We start from the raw sequence: 9,533 nt of genomic DNA on the forward strand, positions 1-9,533 counted from the left end.
CCACATTACATGTATGTGACCGGAGCTGTCTGTGCCATGGTATATGGTATAACCCCACATCACATGTATGTGACCGGAGCTGTCTGTACCATGGCATATGGTATAACCCCACATTACATGTATGTGACCGGTGCTGCCTGTACCATGGCATATGGTATAACCCCACATTACATGTATGTGACCGGAGCTGTCTGTACCATGGCATATGGTATAACCCCACACTACATGTATGTGACCGGAGCTGCCTGTACCATGGCATATGGTATAACCCCACATTACATGTATGTGACCGGTGCTGCCTGTACCATGGCATATGGTATAACCCCACATTACATGTATGTGACCGGAGCTGCCTGCACCATGGTATATGGTATAACCCCACATTACATGTATGTGACCGGTGCTGCCTGTACCATGGCATATGGTATAACCCCACATTACATGTATGTGACCGATGCTGCCTGTACCATGGCATATGGTATAACCCCACATTACATGTATGTGACCGGTGCTGCCTGTACCATGGTATATGGTATATCCCCACATTACATGTATGTGACCGGAGCTGTCTGTACCATGGTATATGGTATAACCCCACATTACATGTATGTGACCGGTGCTGCCTGTACCATGGTATATGGTATAACCCCACATTACATGTATGTGACCGGTGCTGCCTGCACCATGGTATATGGTATAACCCCACATTACATGTATGTGACCGGTGCTGCCTGTACCATGGCATATGGTATAACCCCACATTACATGTATGTGACCGGTGCTGCCTGCACCATGGTATATGGTATAACCCCACATTACATGTATGTGACCGGTGCTGCCTGTACCATGGCATATGGTATAACCCCACATTACATGTATGTGACCGGTGCTGCCTGTACCATGGCATATGGTATAACCCCACATTACATGTATGTGACCGGTGCTGCCTGTACCATGGCATATGGTATAACCCCACACTACATGTATGTGACCGGTGCTGCCTGTACCATGGTATATGGTATAACCCCACACTACATGTATGTGACCGGTGCTGCCTGTACCATGGCATATGGTATAACCCCACATTACATGTATGTGACCGGTGCTGCCTGTACCATGGCATATGGTATAACCCCACACTACATGTATGTGACCGGTGCTGCCTGTACCATGGCATATGGTATAACCCCACATTACATGTATGTGACCGGTGCTGCCTGTACCATGGCATATGGTATAACCCCACATTACATGTATGTGACCGGTGCTGTCTGTACCATGGCATATGGTATAACCCCACATTACATGTATGTGACCGGAGCTGTCTGTACCATGGCATATGGTATAACCCCACACTACATGTATGTGACCGGAGCTGCCTGTGCCATGGTATATGGTATAACCCCACATTACATGTATGTGACCGGAGCTGTCTGTACCATGGCATATGGTATAACCCCACACTACATGTATGTGACCGGAGCTGCCTGTGCCATGGTATATGGTATAACCCCACATTACATGTATGTGACCGGAGCTGTCTGTACCATGGCATATGGTATAACCCCACACTACATGTATGTGACCGGAGCTGCCTGCACCATGGCATATGGTATAACCCCACATTACATGTATGTGACAGGAGCTGTCTGTACCATGGCATATGGTATAACCCCACACTACATGTATGTGACCGGAGCTGTCTGTACCATGGCATATGGTATAACCCCACATTACATGTATGTCACCGGTGCTGCCTGCACCATGGTATATGGTATAACCCCACACTACATGTATGTGACCGGAGCTGCCTGTACCATGGCATATGGTATAACCCCACATTACATGTATGTGACCGCTTCTGCCTGTACCATGGCATATGGTATAACCCCACATTACATGTATGTGACCGGAGCTGCCTGCACCATGGTATATGGTATAACCCCACATTACATGTATGTGACCGGTGCTGCCTGTACCATGGCATATGGTATAACCCCACATTACATGTATGTGACCGGAGCTGTCTGTGCCATGGTATATGGTATAACCCCACATCACATGTATGTGACCGGAGCTGTCTGTACCATGGCATATGGTATAACCCCACATTACATGTATGTGACCGGTGCTGCCTGTACCATGGCATATGGTATAACCCCACATTACATGTATGTGACCGGAGCTGTCTGTACCATGGCATATGGTATAACCCCACACTACATGTATGTGACCGGAGCTGCCTGTACCATGGCATATGGTATAACCCCACATTACATGTATGTGACCGGTGCTGCCTGTACCATGGCATATGGTATAACCCCACATTACATGTATGTGACCGGAGCTGCCTGCACCATGGTATATGGTATAACCCCACATTACATGTATGTGACCGGTGCTGCCTGTACCATGGCATATGGTATAACCCCACATTACATGTATGTGACCGGAGCTGTCTGTGCCATGGTATATGGTATAACCCCACATCACATGTATGTGACCGGAGCTGTCTGTACCATGGCATATGGTATAACCCCACACTACATGTATGTGACCGGAGCTGCCTGTACCATGGCATATGGTATAACCCCACATTACATGTATGTGACCGGTGCTGCCTGTACCATGGCATATGGTATAACCCCACATTACATGTATGTGACCGGAGCTGCCTGTACCATGGTATATGCTATAACCCCACATCACATGTATGTGACCGGAGCTGCCTGTACCATAGTATATGGTATAACCCCACACTACATGTCTGTGACCGGTGCTGCCTGCACCATGGTATATGGTATAACCCCACATTACATGTATGTGACCGGAGCTGCCTGTACCATGGTATATGGTATAACCCCACATTACATGTATGTGACCGGTGCTGCCTGCACCATGGTATATGGTATAACCCCACATTACATGTATGTGACCGGTGCTGCCTGTACCATGGCATATGGTATAACCCCACATTACATGTATGTGACCGGTGCTGCCTGCACCATGGTATATGGTATAACCCCACATTACATGTATGTGACCGGTGCTGCCTGTACCATGGTATATGGTATAACCCCACATTACATGTATGTGACCGGTGCTGCCTGCACCATGGTATATGGTATAACCCCACATCACATGTATGTGACCGGTGCTGCCTGTACCATGGTATATGGTATAACTCCACATTACATGTATGTGACCGGTGCTGCCTGTACCATGGTATATGGTATAACCCCACACTACATGTATGTGTAAGGAGCTGCCTGTACCATGGTATATGGTATAACCCCACATTACATGTATGTGACCGGTGCTGCCTGCACCATGGTATATGGTATAACCCCACATTACATGTATGTGACCGGTGCTGCCTGCACCATGGTATATGGTATAACCCCACATTACATGTATGTGACCGGTGCTGCCTGTACCATGGTATATGGTATAACCCCACACTACATGTATGTGTAAGGAGCTGCCTGTACCATGGCATATGGTATAACCCCACATTACATGTATGTGACCGGTGCTGCCTGCACCATGGTATATGGTATAACCCCACATTACATGTATGTGACCGGTGCTGCCTGCACCATGGTATATGGTATAACCCCACATTACATGTATGTGACCGGTGCTGCCTGTACCATGGTATATGGTATAACCCCACATTACATGTATGTGACCGGTGCTGCCTGTACCATGGTATATGGTATAACCCCACATTACATGTATGTGACCGGAGCTGTCTGTACCATGGTATATGGTATAACCCCACATTACATGTATGTGACCGGAGCTGCCTGTACCATGGTATATAGTATAACCCCACACTACATGTATGTGACCGGTGCTGCCTGCACCATGGCATATGGTATAACCCCACATTACATGTATGTGACCGGTGCTGCCTGTACCATGGCATATGGTATAACCCCACATTACATGTATGTGACCGGAGCTGCCTGCACCATGGTATATGGTATAACCCCACATTACATGTATGTGACCGGTGCTGCCTGTACCATGGCATATGGTATAACCCCACATTACATGTATGTGACCGGAGCTGTCTGTGCCATGGTATATGGTATAACCCCACATCACATGTATGTGACCGGAGCTGTCTGTACCATGGCATATGGTATAACCCCACACTACATGTATGTGACCGGAGCTGCCTGTACCATGGCATATGGTATAACCCCACATTACATGTATGTGACCGGTGCTGCCTGTACCATGGCATATGGTATAACCCCACATTACATGTATGTGACCGGAGCTGCCTGTACCATGGTATATGGTATAACCCCACATCACATGTATGTGACCGGAGCTGCCTGTACCATAGTATATGGTATAACCCCACACTACATGTCTGTGACCGGTGCTGCCTGCACCATGGTATATGGTATAACCCCACATTACATGTATGTGACCGGAGCTGCCTGTACCATGGTATATGGTATAACCCCACATTACATGTATGTGACCGGTGCTGCCTGCACCATGGTATATGGTATAACCCCACATTACATGTATGTGACCGGTGCTGCCTGTACCATGGCATATGGTATAACCCCACATTACATGTATGTGACCGGTGCTGCCTGCACCATGGTATATGGTATAACCCCACATTACATGTATGTGACCGGTGCTGCCTGTACCATGGTATATGGTATAACCCCACATTACATGTATGTGACCGGTGCTGCCTGCACCATGGTATATGGTATAACCCCACATCACATGTATGTGACCGGTGCTGCCTGTACCATGGTATATGGTATAACTCCACATTACATGTATGTGACCGGTGCTGCCTGTACCATGGTATATGGTATAACCCCACACTACATGTATGTGTAAGGAGCTGCCTGTACCATGGTATATGGTATAACCCCACATTACATGTATGTGACCGGTGCTGCCTGCACCATGGTATATGGTATAACCCCACATTACATGTATGTGACCGGTGCTGCCTGCACCATGGTATATGGTATAACCCCACATTACATGTATGTGACCGGTGCTGCCTGTACCATGGTATATGGTATAACCCCACACTACATGTATGTGTAAGGAGCTGCCTGTACCATGGCATATGGTATAACCCCACATTACATGTATGTGACCGGTGCTGCCTGCACCATGGTATATGGTATAACCCCACATTACATGTATGTGACCGGTGCTGCCTGCACCATGGTATATGGTATAACCCCACATTACATGTATGTGACCGGTGCTGCCTGCACCATGGTATATGGTATAACCCCACATTACATGTATGTGACCGGTGCTGCCTGCACCATGGTATATGGTATAACCCCACATTACATGTATGTGACCGGTGCTGCCTGTACCATGGTATATGGTATAACCCCACATTACATGTATGTGACCGGTGCTGCCTGTGCCATGGTATATGGTATAACCCCACATTACATGTATGTGACCGGAGCTGTCTGTAACATGGTATATGGTATAACCCCACATTACATGTATGTGACCGGAGCTGTCTGTACCATGGTATATGGTATAACCCCACATTACATGTATGTGACCGGTGCTGCCTGTACCATGGTATATGGTATAACCCCACATTACATGTATGTGACCGGTGCTGCCTGTGCCATGGTATATGGTATAACCCCACACTACATGTCTGTGACCGGTGCTGCCTGCACCATGGTATATGGTATAACCCCACATTACATGTATGTGACCGGTGCTGCCTGTACCATGGTATATGGTATAACCCCACATTACATGTATGTGACCGGTGCTGCCTGTACCATGGTATATGGTATAACCCCACATTACATGTATGTGACCGGAGCTGTCTGTACCATGGTATATGGTATAACCCCACATTACATGTATGTGACCGGAGCTGCCTGTACCATGGTATATAGTATAACCCCACACTACATGTATGTGACCGGTGCTGCCTGCACCATGGCATATGGTATAACCCCACATTACATGTATGTGACCGGTGCTGTCTGTACCATGGTATATGGTATAACCCCACATTACATGTATGTGACCGGAGCTGTCTGTACCATGGTATATGGTATAACCCCACATTACATGTATGTGACCGGTGCTGCCTGTGCCATGGTATATGGTATAACCCCACATTACATGTATGTGACCGGAGCTGTCTGTGCCATGGTATATGGTATAACCCCACATTACATGTATGTGACCGGAGCTGTCTGTACCATGGTATATGGTATAACCCCACATTACATGTATGTGACCGGTGCTGCCTGTGCCATGGTATATGGTATAACCCCACACTACATGTCTGTGACCGGTGCTGCCTGCACCATGGTATATGGTATAACCCCACATTACATGTATGTGACCGGTGCTGCCTGTACCATGGTATATGGTATAACCCCACATTACATGTATGTGACCGGTGCTGCCTGTACCATGGTATATGGTATAACCCCACATTACATGTATGTGACCGGAGCTGTCTGTACCATGGTATATGGTATAACCCCACATTACATGTATGTGACCGGAGCTGCCTGTACCATGGTATATAGTATAACCCCACACTACATGTATGTGACCGGTGCTGCCTGCACCATGGCATATGGTATAACCCCACATTACATGTATGTGACCGGTGCTGTCTGTACCATGGTATATGGTATAACCCCACATTACATGTATGTGACCGGAGCTGCCTGTGCCATGGTATATGGTATAACCCCACATCACATGTATGTGACCGGAGCTGCCTGTGCCATGGCATATGGTATAACCCCACATTACATGTATGTGACCGGAGCTGCCTGCACCATGGCATATGGTATAACCCCACATTACATGTATGTGACCGGAGCTGCCTGCACCATGGCATATGGTATAACCCCACATTACATGTATGTGACCGGAGCTGCCTGTGCCATGGTATATGGTATAACTCCACATTACATGTATGTGACCGGAGCTGCCTGTGCCATGGTATATGGTATAACCCCACATTACATGTATGTGACCGGAGCTGCCTGTACCATGGTATATGGTATAACCCCACATTACATGTATGTGACCGGTACTGCCTGTGCCATGGTATATGGTATAACCCCACATTACATGTATGTGACCGGTGCTGCCTGTACCATGGCATATGGTATAACCCCACATTACATGTATGTGACCGGTGCTGCCTGTACCATGGTATATGGTATAACCCCACATTACATGTATGTGACCGGAGCTGCCTGCACCATGGCATATGGTATAACCCCACATTACATGTATGTGACCGGAGCTGCCTGCACCATGGCATATGGTATAACCCCACATTACATGTATGTGACCGGAGCTGCCTGTGCCATGGTATATGGTATAACTCCACATTACATGTATGTGACCGGAGCTGCCTGTGCCATGGTATATGGTATAACCCCACATTACATGTATGTGACCGGAGCTGCCTGTACCATGGTATATGGTATAACCCCACATTACATGTATGTGACCGGTACTGCCTGTGCCATGGTATATGGTATAACCCCACATTACATGTATTTGACCGGTGCTGCCTGTACCATGGCATATGGTATAACCCCACATTACATGTATGTGACCGGTGCTGCCTGTACCATGGTATATGGTATAACCCCACATTACATGTATGTGTCCGGAGCTGCCTGCACCATGGCATATGGTATAACCCCACATTACATGTATGTGACCGGAGCTGCCTGCACCATGGCATATGGTATAACCCCACATTACATGTATGTGACCGGAGCTGCCTGTACCATGGTATATGGTATAACCCCACATTACATGTATGTGACCGGTACTGCCTTTGCCATGGTATATGGTATAACCCCACATTACATGTATGTGACCGGAGCTGCCTGTGCCATGGTATATGGTATAACCCCACATCACATGTATGTGACCGGAGCTGCCTGTGCCATGGTATATGGTATAACTCCACATTACATGTATGTGACCGGAGCTGCCTGTGCCATGGTATATGGTATAACCCCACATCACATGTATGTGACCGGAGCTGCCTGTGCCATGGTATATGGTATAACTCCACATTACATGTATGTGACAGGAGCTGCCTGTGCCATGGTATATGGTATAACCCCACATTACATGTATGTGACCGGTGCTGTCTGTACCATGGCATATGGTATAACCCCACATCACATGTATGTGACCGGAGCTGCCTGCGCCATGGTATATGGTATAACCCCACATTACATGTATGTGTCCGGAGCTGCCTGTACCATGGTATATGGTATAACCCCACATTACATGTATGTGACCGGTGCTGCCTGTACCATGGTATATGGTATAACCCCACACTACATGTATGTGACCGGTGCTGTCTGTACCATGGCATATGGTATAACCCCACATCACATGTATGTGACCGGAGCTGCCTGTGCCATGGTATATGGTATAACTCCACATTACATGTATGTGACCGGTGCTGCCTGCACCATGGTATATGGTATAACCCCACATTACATGTATGTGACCGGTGCTGCCTGTACCATGGTATGTGGTATAACCCCACACTACATGTATGTGACCGGTGCTGTCTGTACCATGGCATATGGTATAACCCCACATCACATGTATGTGACCGGAGCTGCCTGTGCCATGGTATATGGTATAACTCCACATTACATGTATGTGACCGGTGCTGCCTGCACCATGGTATATGGTATAACCCCACATTACATGTATGCGACCGGTGCTGCCTGTACCATGGCATATGGTATAACCCCACATCACATGTATGTGACCGGAGCTGCCTGTGCCATGGTATATTGTATAACCCCACATTACATGTATGTGTCCGGAGCTGCCTGTACCATGGTATATGGTATAACCCCACATTACATGTATGTGACCGGTGCTACCTGTACCATGGTATATGGTATAACCCCACACTACATGTATGTGACCGGTGCTGTCTGTACCATGGCATATGGTATAACCCCACATTACATGTATGTGACCGGAGCTGCCTGTGCCATGGTATATGGTATAACCCCACATTACATGTATGTGACCGGTGCTGCCTGTACCATGGTATATGGTATAACCCCACATTACATGTATGTGACCGGTGCTGCCTGTACCATGGTATATGGTATAACCCCACATTACATGTATGTGACCGGAGCTGCCTGTGCCATGGTATATGGTATAACCCCACATTACATGTATGTGACCGGTGCTGCCTGTACCATGGTATATGGTATAACCCCACATCACACGTATGTGACCGGTGCTGCCTGTACCATGGTATATGGTATAACCCCACATTACATGTATGTGACCGGAGCTGCCTGTGCCATGGCATATGGTATAACCCCACATTACATGTATGTGACCGGTGCTGCCTGTACCATGGCATATGGTATAACCCCACATTACATGTATGTGACCGGAGCTGCCTGTGCCATGGTATATGGTATAACTCCACATTACATGTATGTGACCGGTGCTGC

Source organism: Dendrobates tinctorius, unplaced genomic scaffold (genome assembly GCF_039654945.1).
Source record: "Dendrobates tinctorius isolate UK_male_01 unplaced genomic scaffold, ASM3965494v1 ptg000008l, whole genome shotgun sequence".
Taxonomy (NCBI): Eukaryota; Metazoa; Chordata; class Amphibia; order Anura; family Dendrobatidae; genus Dendrobates; species Dendrobates tinctorius.